The sequence below is a fragment of the Chelonoidis abingdonii genome, chromosome 15 (assembly GCF_003597395.2).
Source record: "Chelonoidis abingdonii isolate Lonesome George chromosome 15, CheloAbing_2.0, whole genome shotgun sequence".
NCBI classification, from domain to species: Eukaryota; Metazoa; Chordata; order Testudines; family Testudinidae; genus Chelonoidis; species Chelonoidis abingdonii.
The window spans coordinates 6,605,342-6,625,915 of NC_133783.1; the positions used below are offsets into that span (position 1 = coordinate 6,605,342).

Consider the following 20,574-nt stretch of genomic DNA (forward strand, 5'->3'; position numbering starts at 1 on the left):
TGCGGCGAACCCAAGGAAAGGGGGGGAAGCTGGGGGATGAGATAGGGAGACCCAGGGGGCTCTGGGTCTTGTGGGGTCCCCCAGGGATAAGTTGGGGTGACTGGAGGGCTGATAGGAGCCAGAATCCTATCTGGTGGCAGCGAGATAAGATCCAAGCTGGTACAAGCTTGGGGGGGAATCATAGTAAGCACCCAGATTTTGGACACTAAGGTCCAGATTTGAGACAGACGCTTACCACACCTACTCCTATCCACACCCCAGGTCCCTGACCACTCCCCAAACGCCCCTGCCCTCTATCCAAACCACTTGCTCCCTGCTCCCTTACCACGCTACCTGGAGCACCAGTGGCTGATGGTGCGGCTGCACCAGGACAAGCAGCTGTGCCACCCAGCTGGAGCCAACCACGCACTGTGAAGCACAGAGCACCGGTCAGGCTGGGCTTTGCAGCTGCGCTGCCCCAGGAGCTCGCACCCCACCGCCCAGAGCATTGCACCTGCGGCGCAGCAAGCTGAGGCTGTGGGGGAGGGAGGACAGCCGAGGAGGGGCCAGGGGTGAACTTCCTGGTCCAGGGGCTGGACAGGAGGGTCCCACGGGCCATAGTTTGCCCACTTCTGGTATATACAATACTGTCAGAATTTAACTTCACATCCCTGAAGTATCCACAGAATAGATCCAACTCTAGTGGTATAAATTTCCCACAAACATCCTACCAAAGATCATCAATCTTGACTTCAAAGGTAGCTGCACCTTAGGGTGTAATGATGTTTCAGTCTCTATTCCCATGCAGTCCTTGGCGTCCTGGCTGAATCAGCAACCACATGTCTTAGGCTACGTCTAGACTACCCGCTGTATCGGAGGGTTAAAATCAATTGTTCGGGGATCGATATATCGCGTCTCATCTAGACGCGATATATCGATCCCCAAGCGTGCTTATATCGATTCCGGAACTCCACCAACCCCAACGGAGTTCCGGAATCGACATGGGGAGCCGCGGACATCGATCCCGCGCAGTGAAGATGGGTGAGTAATCCGATCTTAGATATTCGACTTCAGCTACGTTATTCATGTAGCTGAAGTTCCGTATCTAAGATCAATTCCCCCCGTAATGTAGACCAGCCCTTAGTTGTGGTGTTGGTTTCTTGTATTGCAGATAGCTGTAACTAAAAGTTGGACTGAGATCACACGCTGATTCACATAGGCCATGAAACACCTTTAGAACAGTCACAATGGCTGGTCACTACTACTTCTGAAACATAGACCAACTTTAGACCAGGGAAATTAAACTAGATAAATTCTATATACCATTACCAAACCCATGAATCATCTTAACCCTAAAATAAAATTATCAGTATCAGTATATTGTGCATTTCCTTGTGGTGGCTGAAATATATATTTCTTATTTTCAACCTTTGCTTTTCTTTTTATAGGTGAAAAACTTGTTTAAAAAAATAGACATATATATTTTATTATTTCCTCCATGATTCAGAAATCCAGGATTATAGAAACAAAGAAATGCAGGGCTAGAAGAGACTTCAAAAAGCAATCCCACCCATGCTGAGGCTAGACTAATTATGTTGGCATGCCCGGTTTTAATGAATTTTGACAATGAAGGTCCTTGTCTGTGTCACCAAATATTTGGCGGTTGAGAGAGAGATGCTTTATATTTCATGGGAAGCTGGTTCAGTGCAGAAATATTTTTCATTATATGCTATGAAAAATACACTTTAGAGTTTTGTACGTCAGAGAAATACGTGTTTATAGTTAATTGTTTTATTAAAGGAGTCTTGGTTATCTTTAATGGAAGAATCAAGAGAGAATTTCAAATTAAAAAATACTTTGTTACACTTCAGGCTGACTATAGAAATATTTAAACATTTCCCCCATGTAGATGTTGTTGTTGATATGAACTCTGGTCTTGTAGATGGAAAAATTTTCAGGAAAGTAGCATAGAGGTGGCCCTTGTGTCAGACATGGGTGGAACGTGAAGGGTTGGGAAGAGCTGATGTGAGGTTTTTTCTTGTGTAAGAGCTACATGTGCTGCTGTGTTGGAGTGCCCTGTTTTGTTTGTTGAAAAGGTGTTTGATGTAACACTTGGCAACGCACCTGCAATTAAAATAGATAGTGTATTTGTGTAAATAAATGGTAATCTGTAAAATGAGAATCATTTGAGGTACCAAGACAGTCATGAATCAAAAGGCACATGGGAGAGCAGAAGGAACAAAGATTATGACTAGAAGCACCACCGTGGCAGGAAAGCTGCTTACAACTCTTTTGCCTCCTAACTTGTTTATGGGTGTTGGTCCCACAGTTAACTCCGTTGCAGGAGTAAGGATTTGGATGTAATTTTTAGTGAAGTCTGGACCATAGTAGCATTTGGTAACCACTCTAAAGAGCTTTTACTGAAGTGTTAGCAAAGGATGCTTCAGCTTGATAATGAATCACTGTTATGGTCTAGACTTGCGTAAAAATTGGATCCATGTTTCTAACCAGATTACGAGACAGCTGAGTGGTAACCCGGTTAACATGGCGGTGTTTGTTCAAGACAGGGCCTAAAAGATCACATTGCGTGTAACCTGGCTGCTGCAAGTCATTAAATGTTGTCATTCCAACCATTCATGCCCCGTGAGATTCCACATTCAGTTGTCTGGATGCCCTGATAATGCACAGAAGTATCAGTGAGTTAACTTGTTGGAAAGTATTTATGTATGGAAATATAGTTCAAGTACTTGTCTCTAGTTATGCTTTCCACATTTCTTCTGGAGGTTTTCTTCATCTACATGTTGATAGTAGTGGGAGTCAAGCAATAATTTGTAGACCCAGTTGAAAATTTTTGAAATTTCAATTACATTTTTCATTACATGCTTGAATTTTGCTGACAAATGGGACAAAAATTTTATCAAGCTCATGACTCATTTTTTGACTAGCTTTCATAATTTGATATGATATTAGATTGATGGGTCACTTTTTAACAGATAGTGTAATTTAACCTAATTAGTCATTTTTTTCCTCTTTGATGTCACACTTACAATGTAAATCGGTTAGCGACATCCCCACATTTGACTTGCATGCCCTCCACTGAAACTTAGACTGGTCTCGAGTTATTAGCTAACTCTGTGGAGGAGTCAACTACATTCTTCAGATATTAAATGATAGTTGAGCCTCTACTGGTTAATCTTAAATTGTCAGCCTAAATGCATGGTTTAGCTGTACAGTCTGAGAAGCTTAGATTTTTAAATTTTTTGTAGCAATGAATTTGCCACCATGGAATTTTATAAATGTCTCCAAAATTAAAATAGATGTTTATTTTTCTGGCTCTGTCTGGTTATCAGATGGAAGGAAATACATACTGTATATCAGCTGAAGTATGACTTGTTTTAATCTTAGGCAGCTCTTCTGATGGATTCCAGTTATGCTAGAGAAGATAAATGGTGCAACAGTTAGAGAAACATATATATAGCCTTCCACTGAATTAGTCTTTTGTAACATAAGTGAATTATCCAGAAGGCATTCATGCATAGCTCTTTGATAATACAGGTGTTTAAATGGTAATAGCTATTGGAATTCGAATGGGAGTGAAACAATAAAGTCATTAGGGTGTTACAACATGAAATTAAACTATCGCTATTACTGAGCAATATTATTATCTTAAAGTCTGCAACTGTACATACACAGCAAATGAAAGCAATGTAAAAGCCCTCTAACTGGAGTTTACATTAGGATGTAGTTTAGCCATGGTGTTTGCTAGTGCTATAATATTTCTGTTAAGCAGTATTTCTCAGCTGATAAACAATAGTGTAATATAGAATGGGCAAAATGAGAACTACTGGACATTTAGCCAAGTAAATCTCCTCCCATAAAATTCCATTCTGTTGCTGAAAATGTGTATATTTGTGTGTTATGGTTAGGGAAAATCTAGTGTCTGAAGAACTCTGTTGTGTGTAGGGCATAAACTTTAATAGGTCATAAACAAGCATGCATAATTTGTCAGCCTCTATACTGATATATTTTAAATACTGAATAAATCAAGAGGAGGATTTTTTAAAAATGACAGTGTTTGTAAGCTAATAGGAGCATAGAGAGGAGGTAGCTTTGTCATAAACAGATAGCTAAGGGTTAATGTTTCTTTTACCTGTAAAGGGTTAACAAAGGGAACCAAACACCTGACCAGAGGACCAATCAGGAAACCGGATTTTTCAAAGTGAGGGAGGGAACTTCTGGGTGTGTTTTGTCTTTGTTCTTGTCTGTTTGTTTCTCTCGGCGTATGAGGGAAGAGTGTTTGTTTTTTTTCTATTGCCAAGCTTCTTTCTACCCTTCTGTTCCCAAGTTGTGAGTACAAAAGGAAAAGCCAATAGTTTATATTGTTATTTTGTATTACATATGTGGAGTTGCTGGATATGTTTAAACTGGATATCTTTTGAATAGGCTGATTATTCATATTTTCTTTTTAAGCAATAGCCCTGTGTTATGTCATCTTGATGCAGTGATCATGTCATGTTTTTTTCTTCTGTTTTATATAAAGCTTTCCTTTTTAAAACTTGTTGGATTTTCTTTTCTAGTTAGGCAAGGGGTAAGGAATCTCTGTGCCAGGAGTACTCTCTCTCTCAGGGAAAGACTGGGAGGGGGGAGAAGAAGGAGGGGCGGAAGGTAAATCGTCCTCTCTGTTTTGTGTTTCAAGGATTGAAGAGGGAAATCTAGTATCCCAGGGCGGGAAAATCTGGAGGAAGTAAAGAGCAGGAAGGGAAGTGGGTATTTCCTTTGTTGGAGGCTCAGGGCATCTGATCTTGGGGTACCCCAGGAAAGGTTTGGGGAGACCAGAGAGTTTATCAGGTACTCAGAATCCTGATTGGTGGCAGCGAGATAAGATCCAAGCTGATAATTAGCTTGGGGTTCATGCTAGCACCCAGATTTTGGACGCTAAAGTCCAGATTTGGGACAGAGGCTTATTACAAGCTTATAATGGGAGAAACTATTATTTACGTGTTTTGTGGACACAATTATTTTTTCAAAAGCCATTTGCACATGAAGACCTTGGTTCTGTTCTACAAAAAGATTCACTAGCATGTAGTTCTGTGCCTGTGGCCAGGTCTACACTGCGACTTTAAATCGGTTTAATGGCCGATATACCGATTTAACGCTGTATCCGTTCACACAACGTCGTCATTAATATCGAGTTAAACGGCTCCTTAAATCGTTCGGAACTCTCCCAAACGAGAGGAGTAGCGCTAAATTCGATAGTGATAACTCGGATTAGGGTTCATGTGGACGGAAATCGACGTTATTGCTCGGGCGGCATCCCAGAGTGCAAGCACTGACCGCTCTGGACAGCAATCTGAACTCGGATGCAGCGGCAGGTAAACAGGAAAAGCCCCGCGAACTTTTGAATTACATTTCCTGCTTGCCCAGCGTGGAGCTCTGATCGCACGGCTGCGATGCAGTTTGAAATCGAAAAAGAGCTCCAGCATAGACCGTACGGGAGATACTAGGTCTGATCGCTGTATGGGAGAGAAATCTGTTGTATCCAGCTCGTTAAGAACACGAAATGCCAAAGCGTTTGAATAAAAACTGCAGGATACACAGCGCTGTGTGACAGCGTAACGGGAAGCAGAGACTCAAATGGACGCTCATGAAGGGAGGGAGGGGTACTGAGGACTCCAGCTATCCCACAGTCCACAGAGTCCTCTGAAAATTATTTGCATTCTGGCCTGAGCTCCCATTGTTGTAGGTTCAAACACAGTGTCTGGCGTGGTTCAGGGAACAGCTCCTCAGTTTATTTCCCACCACCACGTGAAAAAAAAAAGGGAAGATTGCTTTGCTATGGCGTTTTGCTCAATGCACTCCGCGAATAAGGCGCAAAGGGTTGTTTGCTGCCTTCACAAAGGGAGGGGTGAGGCTGTACCCAGCACCACCGGGGCAGTGTTTTCTTGCCCCATCAGGCACTGTGCCTCAACACGAAGTGGGAACTATGGGATAGCTGAGGAACAGCTACCCACAGTGCACCGCTCCTGAAATCGATGGTAGCTTTGGACCATGGACGCAAACAATCGATTTTGGGATCCCACTGTGGACGCGCTAAACCGATTTTATTAGATCTGTTTTGTAATATCGGTTTAAGCTAATTCGAAATAATCGTGCAGTGTAGACGTACCCTGAGAGAAGCTGCATGGATCTGTGCTAGCAGAAGCCAATATGGGGTGGGGGCCTAATCTACGTAAGGGACACACAGGGAAAATGAATTTAAAAATTATGTTCTTTTATGTTTAAACATTCCCTGCAGCATTTGAAATCTGAAACTTGTACCATGGAGCTGCTGCTATTATGCATTATTAATTGTTGTTGTTACTGTTAATCAGTTAATCAAAACCAGAACATGCAGATAGACTAGTTAATTTTCATTGACCAAACTAAATGAAGTATTATAAGTAAGCAGCACAAATTCTTCCAATTATTTATTATTTGTGTTGCAATAGCACCACAGCTAAGATCAGGGTGCTAGTTGCTGTTCATACACATAATAGTGAAAAGTAAAATATATACATACACACCGCTGCCTCGATATAACGCAACCTGATATAACATGAATTTGGCTATAACGTGGTAAAGCGGTGCTCCGGGGGGTAGGGGGGGCGGAGGCGGGGCTGCGCACTCCAGTGGATCAAAGCAAATTCAGTATAACGTGGTTTCACCTGTAACACGGTAAGATTTTTTGGCTCCCGAGTACAGCGTTATATTGAGGTAGAGGTGTATTTATATTAAAAAAGGCAAGTACTCTTTTGTCAAAATAACGTGGGTCAGACCTTCAGCTGATGTGAATGGTTTTATCTCCATTGTCTTCATGGAGCTATAACCATTTACAGCAGCTGAGGAGCTGCCCATTTTGTTTCTTAAAATCAGGAAGTTTTCAGACTCCAGATTCTGCTAAACATTTTAGCAATAATAATCCAATGAATTGCAAAATTCAGGGGTAGTTTTTCAACACTAAGGTACTTAAGCATGTACCTACCATTAATCTTGTGAGTCAAGTCAAAGGTCTACTCACGTGCTTAGGGTTCGGCCCATACAGCACCTAGCACAACCAGGGTCTGGCATGACTAGTGTACCTAACTCTGTGTTAAAACAAAACAAACAATCTTAATGCTGAAGCACATTGCTGAATCACGGCTTAAATATATGCAGTCCCATTTTAGAATATAGCAATTCAAATTTGTTTTGTTAAAATGTTTTTCGGTGAAGGATTTTTGCTGTGGCTGTTGTTTTGGTTATGTTTGTTGAGTAGGGAGATGTTTCTAGCCTTTTTTCCTTTCAGATTTTCTTCTCATCTCTTCTCATTTATTTGTGATTTTTTTCGTTCAACTTCTTTACTGATGTCCTCCGTACGCCGTTGTCTAGTTTTTTCGTATGCTTTTTTATTTCTAATTAGTATAGTAAAGCCTCAGTCATTTCTCCACAAATGAAGAGAGAGAAAATGAATCCTGTACTGAACAGTTTGCCAGGCCTGAACAATGTTACTCTGGGTGGATTTTAAAGCTAGTTTGTCAAGCTAGATTGAAAGTTTGTCTCTAGGTCCGAGCAAGCTACATTCACCATAATTTCATTTCAAGCTATAATTATTTTTATATCTAAACATTACAGATTTTCATGTGGACAGTGAAATTAAAAATTCAACCCCCCTATTTTCTTCTAGAAAGTAAGTATTAAATTATTTGTAAGCAATTGTAGCTATTGCTTTTAAACCAAAATATATTTTCAATGGGATGGTTCTACAGAATGGGTTTGTCTGACATTTTATCCAGAGGGTCATTGCGTTGAATCTTGACTGAGCTGGCAGGAGATGAAGGACTATATTTCAAGGTCTAAAATGACAATAGTTCTATGTTCAGATACACTGAGGTTGTCTTGATTTATATTGCTGTCTTCCTTGCGTAAGCAGTGTCTGCTTTTTGGTATTCTGTCAGTATCTGAGATCACTGAGGTACTCACCCCTTAGAAATGAGAATGTTTGTTTGAAATTGGGAGAAAAGGAAAAAATGACTATATATAAAAATGTACACACAGTCATCTGTTAAAATTTACTCTTTGTCTGAGCTTTGGAGCTCAGTCAGGTTTTGTGACTTTGTTCCTTTGATCTAGGCACAAAAAGTTAGAAATAAAAGGGTGGGGGAATGGGAGAGAGAGGAACTAGAAAAGGCATGTCAGCTAGTGCAGCTGCAGGTTTAAAGCTTTGTAGGGGCTGAAGTAAGGCTGTTGACTGTCAGCTCGCATGAAGAGCCAGAAAAGAACTGACAGACGTTAACATGACTGCTTTCTTCAACTGCAGAAGTGCAAAGGAATGAACACAGATTATGACAAACATCTTCCTCTTCCTTAGGTAGTCTTACAAAATATATTGTTAGTCACTAGGTTTCCTAATTTATCAAAGCCAGCTTCCTTGAAAATAATGTGAAATACTAGTTAGATCCATCCATATAGGCCTTATATTTGGGAGCCAATTAGAAATGGCAAAAGTTTCAGTGTGGAGACAATTGTGTGGCCAGGCTTGACATGAGTAATTGGACATGGAGAGGGTGAGGAATATTTTTTTTGTTTTCAGGAATTTTATACAAGCTAGTGGCACAGTAATTGTTGACATTCCAAACTCTGGTACTATTATAGTATTTCATCAAATGTCTATAGCTTCACAAAACCTGAGTCTTTGTGCACACTGGCTATTTAAACCAATATATCAAATATATATAAATATATATATATCAATATATTTAAACCAATATATTTAATCTGCTACCTTCACACTATTCAAAACTTGGAGTATGATTCTGTAACACACACCCCCCCCCCACACACACACACCCCCCCTCTATTTACTTAATGAGGGCTACTTGGCAAAGTCAAGATTACTCGCATGTGTGAGGCTTGAAAGCGTGTATGGAACAAAACTTGAAGGTAGAATAACATGAGTCTTGTACACATATTCTTGTTCTACATAAATCCCACTTTATTTTCTTAAAACAAAAATGGCATGAATGTGATTTGTAAAAGACATAAAGCCTTCCTGCCACCAGCACTGCCATTCTGGAGTGAAATAAGAGGACAGAGGGAGCGGTTACTTGATTAAGTATAGAACTTGTAAATTGGAAACATGATGTTTCCTTTCTGAATTGTAAAATCTTGGACTTCATCTGAGCTTGGAAAACTGGCTTTCCCTTCAGGAAGTGTTTGCTCCCTACTGCTCTGCAAAAACAGTGGAAAAGTGAAACATTTTCAAGTCACTGTTTCCACTGTAAATAGAAGAAAAACTATGTCTCGTTTCCATTTTCCACTTTGTTATTACTGGGGATCTCAGAGTCCCTTTTTTCTTTCCAGAGCGAAGTCCACAAGGGATATAAAAGCAATTAGACAAGAAGCTGTAGTATAAAAGCTGGGAAAAGGCTTTCATTTGGGGGCAGGGGGTGTCTATAACTAATCTATCAAGGTACTAAACTAGTTTCTGCTGTATAATTATTTTTTTTGTGGCAGGGGAAGGCTGAGTTAGCGTGTCTGTGTTTGGAAATGTCCCTTTAAAATGTCCCATTTAGTAGTAGACTTGGAGTAACAATATTCAACTGTATATCCCATGCAAATACTAAGTGGATTGAATAAACAGCCTTTCCTGCTGTTTGTGGCTCTTTGTGGGAAGAATCCCTATTTCTTCCTTTCTCATGAAACTCTGTTTTTTCTCTTCTTCAATTTACTATTAGCAAAACCAAACTAGGCAAGATAGTTTACAGCATAGGTATGAAAAATGCATCAAATCAAAGAAATATTTCTGCTCGTACTGATTTTATTCTTTTCGTGGGTGAGTGATGTTGTTTATGTACTTAATTGATCCAAACAAATTTGGTTCCTATTTTATCAGTAATACTGTCTTTCTAGAATTCCCTTTAAGTAACTTCCCTGTATTTCCCTCACTTCATAAAGGGTGTTTTTGGGCTCACTAACTTGTAGCTCCAATTTACCTGTTCAGTACTCAGATGATAGTGTAATGCAGAAAAAGTTGGTGTTTTAGATTTATTCCCTCAGTGAGTATTCTTGCAAGTTTGTTTTAAAAATAATAGCACGTTGATTGTATTTTAAAATATCCTTTCTACTTAAAGAAGCAGAAAGTAATAGAGGTTAAAGAGAGGCTCCAAAGAGTCCATTTTCAAGTCAGTGAGGTATAAAATGTCATATTAATAGAAAAAAGTAGGAGCACAGCTGTTGCTTTCTGGTTGTGACTGCATTTTACTTCTGTTCTCAAGGGAGAAGTCTTTAAAACATAAACATAACTGCAGAAGCACTGTTGATTAATTTGGCCAATGCTGTAATTATTGCTGAATATCAGTGTAACTCTCTCTCTTTCAGTCACACATCATGCTTTAACTGGTACTACAGAAAACCTGATTATATTACTCTGGCATTCTAGGGGGCTGTTAAGCAGGAGTCTCCTCTCTTTTGCTCTAAAACTCATCTAAATGGAAAACACATTGTCTTCATTATATGCCAGTGTTGAATGAACAGAGTTACCATAGCAACAGCCATCTGAGGCCTTGCTGATTTTAGGCCAGTGAATGGGGTAGACAAACAAAGTACCTTCGAAACCAGAAGGGAACAATTGCTATTCATTCAAGCCAGGTTTAAGATCAGCAAATGTCTTTAGCAAGATAAATGTAGAGAAGAAAGTATCAGACATGGACATAAAATAGTAACAGAAAATTATCATAATCTTAAACTTTTCTGCCTGGTAGTATAGCATTAAAGACTTTTAAAAAAAATCGTAGTTTTTTTTTAAGAGAGCAGAAACAGACAACTATGATTTGTCTACACAAGCTGGTGTCGCGGTTTCAGTATTTGTAATTACATTGCACCCTCTTTATAACCCCAGCAATCAGGAAGCCAAGCATTTTGAACATTTGAAAGAAGGCACTGTTATAACCAGGGCAATTATAATGTCATTGAATGCGCTGTAGAACCAAGGTAGAGTAGTCCCATTCAGAAAGCATATTATAATAGAGGAGCTCATTTTGGGGTGGGGAAGGAATGTATTTTGAGTTCTAGATTATGACCAAAGATGCTGAATTATCTGAGTTCAATTTTCTGCCTTAGCAATTTACTGGAAAACTCTTCAAGTTAAGTCCAAAGTCCAGATGCATTTGTCTTATCATTCTCTTGTTGTTAAATGACAGTTTTGTGTATAAAATGATTGAAATAGTCAACATAAACCCTGCTTAGAGTTAATATACACCACATAAATGCCTTGATATAATACAAATAAATCAAGGAGTTGAGATAAATGCCTTGATGTAACAAAAAACAGACCAAGGAGCTGAGTGTGAAATGTTCATATTGAATTAGAAATGGTGTGTGTGTGTGTGTGCATGAGAGAGAAGATATTCTTTCTTCCTAGTTATAGGAAGAGATTTAAATAAACACTGGTAATGTTATAACTACAGTGGTATTTGGTAGCCAAATGTTGTCTAATTTATAGATGGGAGGCGGGACTGTGAGCTAAAAAACAAACATTGGCAGATTGTGTATGCTATTGGGAGCATGCTGTAAAGATTCCTGCGGGAGTTGCAGATTTGAGTATAGACAGTGAGGAAGGGGTCCTTGCTGGCTTCCGTTTCGGATCTAACAGAATGCAGTAGCTGCAGTATATAAAAGTATCACAGGCACTAACCAGTAACCAGGCTCAGCAATAGAATCAAAAGAACAGGCATTTAGTTCAGAAATGGGTCTGCTTTTGAGTCCTTTGTACTTGGAAAGAGTTGTTATCTCAGGGACTTGTCATCTTTATCTGAAGGGGCCACTCTTGGCAGGAGGTTGTCTTGAGAGCTAAAACAGACCCCTGCATCCCACTCTGGAAGGTATCCAAGCAATTTTTTTTTAATATTAGGTAGGCTTAAAAAAAACAGAAGTCTCTCCACATGGTACCGCATAGGTAAATCAGATGGCATGATAACATAAACCACTTGCTATGACATTTGGGGAGTTGGAGACAAGGTGCCTTTGTGAAAGAGAGATCAAGCTCCTCACTAATAATAGGAAAATTGTTATCTTGGGAGGCTTGTCTTGAAGATGGAATCTGTCAAATTTTAATTAGTTTGCCTTCCATATTTCATAGATTCTATATGTCCCAGGTTAGAGGGGAAGTCATAATTAGTAGCCAGACACAGATTTCAAAGAAGCTTTCCAGCATAAATAGTGATATAGTACTTGTAGCATTCTAATTACTAGCTATATAGAGGGGAAGTATAATATGGTCACAGGTTGTCGTTGTCAACAAAGACAAATTCCATTGTTTGTTCAAGCCTCCCATTAAAAAGCATGTGAATCTTATAATAAGGTGAGTGTTTATGAAGAGGGGTTTTTGTTAATGTAATTGGATTCTTAATTAAGAATAGAAGTTAAAAAAGCACATAAAAACGTTACAAGAAAGTAGTGAAAATGGAACTTAGGTGACTTTGAACTCAGTAAAGGAATGGACAATAATGCTGAAAATACTATAATGACATTAATAAAACAGTGGTACATCCTCACCTGAAATAACGTGTCCTGTTCTGGTCACCATGTCACCAAAAAGTTGTAGTAGAAAAGGATTCGTGATAAACTGAGAGAAATAGCAGATTGGGACTGTTTAGTTTAGAAGGAAGACACCTAAGCTGGGATATGGTAGATGTGTACAAAATAATGAATGAGCGTAAGAAGGTAAATCAGGCCCTCTTGCTTACCCTCTCACAATACAAGGGTGCACAGTTCATGAAACTGAAAGGCAAAATAATTTAAAACTGATAAAAGAATGCACTTTTACACAATGCATAATTAACATAGATCTCATTGCACAAGATTATTAGTCAAAGAATTTAGCTGGATTCAGAAACTGGTTAGACATTAACATTAATATGGACATGTACAGTTACATTAGGTAGGATTTTTGAAAAATTTGAGTTTATATAAAACCACATGGATTATGCCATTCTGTCTGTGATAGTTTCTGCTCACCCTCCCTGAGGCTTATACTACTTATTCTAGTATTTTCTACTACAAGGTTTCTTACACCTGCTGCTGAAGTTTGTGGTTCTGGTCACTATTGAGACATGATACTAGACTAAATGGCTTGAGTGGGTGTGCATCACAGTTAATGGGTTAGCTGCATCGCTCTCCCTTCGCAGGGTCTCACCAAATTTACCCCCACAAGTGTTCTTTGCCATTTCTGGGATGGAATTCTGCAGTTCACCCACTCTTAGAGCAGCACACGTGTTACAACATGCTGGGTGTCAATCAGGTACATTATTGTGACAAACCACAAAAAAGGAACCGGTGGTTCAGTTTTATCCACCAACAAATGAAAGCACTGAACAGGTCAAAGGTTATTTCTGTGAAAGATTACAGAGCATCCTTGGCAGGATCAGTAATTTGACATTGTTATCCTCATCAGAGATCTAAATGCACAGGGTTAGTCGTTATAATACTGGGGATATGATCGTATTATGGGCAGATATGGCATCCCAGGGCAGGTTGCCAATGGGTAATGTTTTGTTGAACTCTGTGGTCTGTGCAGTCTTTGCTTTGGTGGTACATTATTTCCACACAAAGAAAGTCATAAATTCATGGTCATAAACATGATGGTTTTATCCAGAAACAGCTCATGTTGCCATGAATAGACACTGGAGAAGTTCACTTTTGAATCCGAGGGTGTGTAAAAGTGCCGATGCTGGAAGTGATTACGATCTTGGGTTAATCAAAATAAAACTAAGGAAGGTAACACCACACAAGGCGGAGGATATGTATGATACTAAGAAGTAAGTAGATCCAGCAGTTAAGGCACATTTCAAGCTGAAACTTAACAATAGATCTGAAGAGTTAGACACTGATGGAGGACAAAGAAGAAAAATGGAAGTTTTTCAAAGAAATGAGTGTGGATGCAGCTAGGACCACAGTGGGTCTGAGAAGATCTAAGAGAGAAGAATGTCTCCCAACCAAATATATGGAGGCTTGGTGAAGAAAGGCAAAAATTAAAGAAGAGAATTCTACAAGAATGAGAGAGCAGTAAAAGAGCTATTCTGCAACAAGAATATTGCAGACAAAACCATGGAACTTAAAAGATGAACCAGAAAAGATAAGAAAGAATAGATGGAAAATAAAGCAAAAGAATCTGCGGAGACATAGCAGAGAGGGAGTTCTAAAAAGGTTTTTCTAGTTTCTAAACAACAGAGGTCATAGTTCTCAAACCACTGTGGCACTTGAAGGCTCAAGATGGTATACTTTGTGTTACAGAGGAAGGACAGAGAGCCCGATGGATGGAATATTTCTAGACTCTGCTCAGCCAGTCAGAACCACTAGCACACTTTGAGAGAGATGTGAAGAAATAGAGGACTTATCTTTATCACTAGAAGTAATCACCTTTGAGGAAGTAAGTGAGGGCATAAAGTGACTGAAGAATGGTAAAGGACTAGGCTGTGATAAGAGAGATGCTATAATGTTAAAACTTAGAGAGGAAGTGATGGTGAATTAAGCATGCAGGTTGTGTGGACTGTTTTGGGAGAAGGCGATTTCTCCTAAAGATTGGAAAAGATGTATTATCCACAAAATTTCTTAGAAGAGGAGAGAGGACCAGCTTATTTGTGATAACTGAAAAGAGATGACATTCTTATCTCTTCCTGTAAAAGTGTGTTGCATTATCATTTTTAATAGGGTGAAAACTGTTGGTGATAGTACTCTGATACTCAGAGAAGGACAGGCTGGATTTCACTCTGGTAGGTCATGTGGAGACCAGATTTTCATCTGGAGGTGACTGATTGAGAAAGGCTTAGATTCCCAGCAGAAGACGTTTTTTCTTGATTTTAGAAAAGAGAGTGATACTGTCCACAGAGAAGCACCTTGGAAGATCCTGAGACACTATGGAATTACATCAAAGATGATTAATTTGATAAAAGTTTCATATGATGAGTCTGTGTGCTACGTCAGAACAGAGTGGAGACACAGAATGGTTTAAGATTGTTATTGGCATACGACAAATTTGCATACTGTCCCCACTTCTCTTCAGTATTGTCATAGACTTTGTGATGAGAAGAGTGATGGCTGCTGCCAAGACACTGGTGGTATTTAGGCAAAAGATAAGCTGTGAGACTTGGATTTGGCAGATGATATAGTCATACTGAATACCAAGTTGGATGGAAAAGACTCTTCATGAGCATAAAAGCAGAAGCTGCTAAAGTGAGACTTGAAATCAATATGCGGAAGACCAAAGACATGGAGATAGGCGAGAATGTTGTTTACATTGGTGTATGTGTAAATGAAGGAGAAGAGTACGAAAGAGTTTTGTTTGTCTTGGAAGTACAAAGCTGCTAAAGGCCAGCTCACTAAATAAGTGAAGGCAGGAATTGGTAAAGCCAGTGGATCATTTCTCCATTTGTCAAACATTTGGAAGCTTAAGAAGTTACATCCACACACTAAAATAATTATGGTCCTTTCAATACTATTTTATCTCTCGGAAATATGACAGAAGGTGGAAGTACACAACAGGTAGCTGAATGGGTTCCACCAGTGTTAGGAATCTTGGAAACATGTTGGAGAGATTGTGTAACCACTGTGGTAGTGCTGCCCTGCATGGATTAACAAACTGTAGATTCAGTAATTAGAAAGGAATGGCTTTGGTCATTTGGTCATGTCATTGGGCTAGCCTGTGGCAGAAGCACAAGGTACATCTTAGATTGGATTCCACCTAGAGTAAAGAGAAGATGTGGAGGACAAAGATGGACCTATCACAGAACAATCTAAAAGGATGCTGCTATCATCGAGAGAACTTACAATGCTGTCAAACATCTTGCTGTGGACAGACTGCTCTGAGGAAAATGGCTTTGTGCCACTAGGCACAGGAGATGCTAAGTTCTCAGTCTAAGTACAAACAAAGCCTACTTCAGTAATTCCGACTGGTGTTTGAACTGTACTGGTGACTTCTCTTTGGCCTAGTGCAAAATATACAGGGATTACATAGACTTCCCAGACAGTATTGTTTAATGTTACCCGTAGGACTACAGTATTGAGAGACATGGGTTCAGTACAAAAAGAGACCTAACCTCATGGACCTTACGCAGCCTTTTAGCTTCTCCTGGTCTAGATCAGTGGTTCTCAAACTTTTTTACTGGTGACCCCTTTCACATAGCAAGCCTCTGAGTGTGACTCCTCCTTTATAAATTAAAAACACCTTTTTTTTATATATATTTAACACTATTATAAATGCTGGAGGCAAAGCGGGGTTGGGGTGGAGTTTGACAGGTTGTGACTCCCCTGTGTAATTACCTCACGACCCCCTGAGGGGTTCTGACCCCCAGTTTGAAGCCCTGCTTAGAAAGCCTGCATACGTGCAGCTCCTTCCTCTATCCCAGTTCTGTATCAACCTCATGGAATGCTGACCACTCCTCCTCCCCCTTCTTTTCTGCCAGGGTTACCTTTTATCTGGTCAAGATCCTTTGATCTTTAGGGTCTCAGCCATTGGGATAGCCCCGTTGTTCCCTCAGTTGCTTTGCAGTTGTGTACCTGAGGCTGCTTTTATCTGTGTCATTGTTTCACTTTTTCTGCTCGATTCTTGCAACCCCATTACAGTCTCCTTTGATTAAACTTTGTGCACTCAGGCAGGCAAATTGATACACCGATTATATTCATAAGAATAATGCAGTTATCTCCTAGTTCGTCACATTAAGCATTTTGCTTGTGGTAGATCGGCAAATGTAATGTGCTGTGATCAACTATATTGTCTCTTAGACTAGAAGACTTTAGCACAGTTTGGAGGACACAGTTTGGTCTAACATGCTGCAGCCTGCAAACACAGTTGATTGTGTAGCGTAGATTGGACCTTGACTGTATACAAGTGACCAGCTTGTAACTCATGTCTTCAGCAATTCACATGTTCTGCTTGTTTTGGCACTGCAGCGTTGGCTCCTCAATGAGCTAACTCCCAATGAATACAAAAGCAGACTACAACAAAAGAACTTGATAGATTCACCTGCAGCAGCTTTATGTGTCTTTAGGGGTGTGATAATGGGTCCGTATCTGGATTATATTCAGCTGATGGTGCACTCTTAGTTAGGTGTGCAGTTTTTGGTTTTGTTTGTTTTTCTAAAATGGCAAAGATGTTTAAATAGATGAACATTTAAACATAACCTTTAATACTGTGTTTTTCCTGGTGATTTAGCAAGGGGCTGCATGGTACAGTTACTGGAGGAGAGAAAATCATAACTTTGGGTAATGAGTGATGAACATTGTAAGAAGAGCTAGCTTCCTGGGAGCAATTTTAAAGGGTAGAAGTGTGTCTCATTTCTAAAGGTGGCCCGTAAATTGAATACCCTCACCTTTAGCAGTGCATGTTAACTATCTCCCAATAACCAAGCTAAGTGAGGCAATTCAACACACTCCCATAAAATCACTTTTCTTTACCTAGGTTCTGTGACAGCCGGTCTCACTTGGTTCACTGTCTCCTACTTCAGTATAATGTTCCAGTGTTTAGAGCACTGATGACAATTTGAGCCGCCATAGTCCCCTGCTGAAACGCAGTCCCTTATTGGGATGGGGTTCATTTGTGTTCATTTATTATGCTGTATTGCCCAGATTAAAAATGGCTGACTCATTACTCAGAGGGGCTCCCAGTTTGATGTGTTGTTACCAGCAATAGCGCATGCTGGGTTCATCACAGATTGAGAGCCGGCAATCTTAGAGGGGCTTCTTAACTCAGGGTAAGGTAAGCATTAGAGTGCTGAATGCCCCGCAGACAGTCTTTTGGGGGTAGTTGCTAAAGATGCAGGGATTTTCACAATTCTCTTTACCCTAGTAATTGCAGTGAATTATGGGCATCGATTTAGGTTATGCTGTGACCTAACATGGAGAGGTGGTGTACAGGTAACATTATTGTTCATGGTATATTAGTGCCAAGTGGCCTCAATTAAGATCAGGGTCTCTTGGTGCTAAGCACTGTTCGAAGGCCTAGTAAGAGACAGTCCTGAGCCCAAAGAACTTATAGTCTCTCTAGGTAAGACAAAGGGTGGGTGGGGAAACATAGGGGTGGAGAGTTGAAGTGATTTGCAAGTAAGTGGCAGACCTGGGAACAGGGCCCAGGTCTCCTGACTTCCGGTATCATGTCCTATACACTAAACTACACTGCATTCTGGGAATTAGGACATCTTAATTAACTAGGGTGATGCTGTAGGACAGATAGTGCCATATAGGGCTGCCAACCCTCCAGGATTGGCCTGGAGTCTCCAGGAGTAAAAGAGTAATCTTTAATTAAAGATTATGTGGAATACGTCCAACCAGAATTAGCAACCACAGTGCCATAGTAAGTGAATGACACTGGGAAAGGAATTGCTCACTCAGTGAAGTAAGGAAGAATTGCACAGCAAGTGGCTCAAAGGCTGAAGGGAAGGAGTGACCTAGCCTCCAATGTTTGTTGTGGACAAGATACACTTACACCATGGTTGGCACTCACATGGGCAGAATATTAAAAAGTTAGTGATTTACCTGCATCCTTGACTGACCCACTCTCTCTTTTTACAATCTGCTCTAAAGGATCTGAACTATCCGTCGCAGTTTCTCCACAGGCTGTCTTGAAATACAAGTTAACTGGAGATTTAAACCTGTTGGCTAAAATAATTTTCCATTGTTTGTGAGGACCTCTTCTGACTCCCTTTGTTGGCTCATCCTCTTTCTTCCAGCATATGCACTCATCCATCTGCTGCCACACCAAAGACAGTGCAAATCTTTGAAAGGCTGTCATTTTTCAGGAAGTGAATTACAGGCTTCAAATGCAGATAGAAAAAAAAATATAATTAGAGTAGAAGTTTCTTTCTTCCCTAAGGGAATACAGCCCCCCCCTAGTTTCATGTGTAGTTTTGTATCAGTGTTAAGTGAAACTTCAATAAGCAGCAACTTACAGTAAATTTTACAAGGAGATTGACAAATAGTTTATGCTCAATATTTAGTATTTTCACTACCAGTCCTTCCAAGACTGACTGTTTAAATCTCAGCTGTGTATGTGACTTTCAGTGTCTACTATGCAAAACCCTAGTGGCTTTGGTTTGTAGTGGTTGTAGTATGGCTGTGGCCGTGTTTACATGTCTGTAGCATCATTTGTCTGTCCTTTAAGCTAGATGAAATCTGAGGCACGATACTGATATTTAATGATGTGGTTTTGTAAGACATAAAATGGGCCTACGCACATGTGTATCTCCAGCTGGTTATAAAGGAAATGGATACCTACTGAATGGCTAAATTTAAATTAAATTATAAACTTCCTTTATTCGATTGTTTCCATTTTTAAATGAGTTTAGTTCTTGTGATAGGCATGTCACTGTAAGCTCAGGAGACTGAAGTGCTCTTTTTCCAGAGAACAAGAACCCAAGTACCTTAACCCTGATCTAAAGGGCCTGTGTGACTGGGGTCCTAATGGGGGCCAGCTATGATCATTCAATTATTGAACTGCAAAGAATGGGGCAGACAAACTCCAAAAGACTGGTGGATATGCCAATACTTAGATTTATCAAGCCATCATAAAACAGCTTCTTTATCACCTCACTGGTTACTCAGGAGTCCAAACAACACCATTCCCTTAAACTTTAAAAGAAAAGGTTCTACTAATCCCAAAGGATCGGACACATTACCTCCCAGGTTAATGAATGCTTCAGATCTTACCCAAATACATCCTACAGCCAATTCTTATTAACTAAGCTAAAATTTATTAGAAAAGAAAAGAGAGAGAGTGTTGGTTAAAAGATCAATAGACATACAGACATGAGTTAAATCCATTGAGGTTCAGATTCATACCAGAGATGGTGAGCTTTTAGTTGCAAAGAGTTCCTTTAGAATTTAGTTAATAGGTTATAGTCCAATGTCAAAATATCATATTCAGGGTGTACCAGTATAACTGGGACCTCAGTCTTGCGACTCAAACTTCCCCTGATGAAGCTTAAGCAGATCTGAGATGAACAGGATCAGGACCCAACTGTCTTTTTATACATCCACTTCACCACACAGTTCTCATTAGAAAACAAAAGGTTACATCAAAAGTCTATTGTTTAAACTCCACCAGTAATAAGTTACACACATTAACAAAGGGCAGTTTATCCATTGGGTAGTCTATTACAAACTTGAAAGAAACATATGGACAATGATATTATTTTACCCAAGATTCAGCTAAATGTTAATATTCCCTTTTGATCTCTGAATCAATAGTTATAGTGAGAGACAGGAACTGTATCTTTATGGGTAGCATCTAAGATACTCACAATTAGTATTACTTCAAATAATGTAGGTTTGCACTTCAAAGTTCTAGCCTATTTAACATGAATGGCCCTAATTGTCATTCACATATCTTTCTAACATGGCTTTAAAGGTGGCCTTTGGGTCCTTCAGCCTGCAAGCTGTTTAACCCTTTCTAGCTATGTGTCACAGCCTGCATCCTTAATCTGTGCATTTAACCTTTGCATCCATTCAGTCCTTGACCTCTCTGCTGCAACTTCCAGTTAGGGCCACTTGTGATGGTGATTTCTGTGACATGGATGCTGTTCCACTAAG

At 39.8% G+C, this 20,574-nt stretch overlaps 1 protein-coding gene across 10 annotated transcripts in view; it reads left to right on the top strand.

Moving 5' to 3' along the window:
* ZMIZ1 (zinc finger MIZ-type containing 1) overlaps positions 1-20,574 on the top strand; it is a 522,010-nt gene that overhangs the window by 234,112 nt on the left and 267,324 nt on the right. The gene's annotated exons all lie outside the window — the stretch shown is intronic.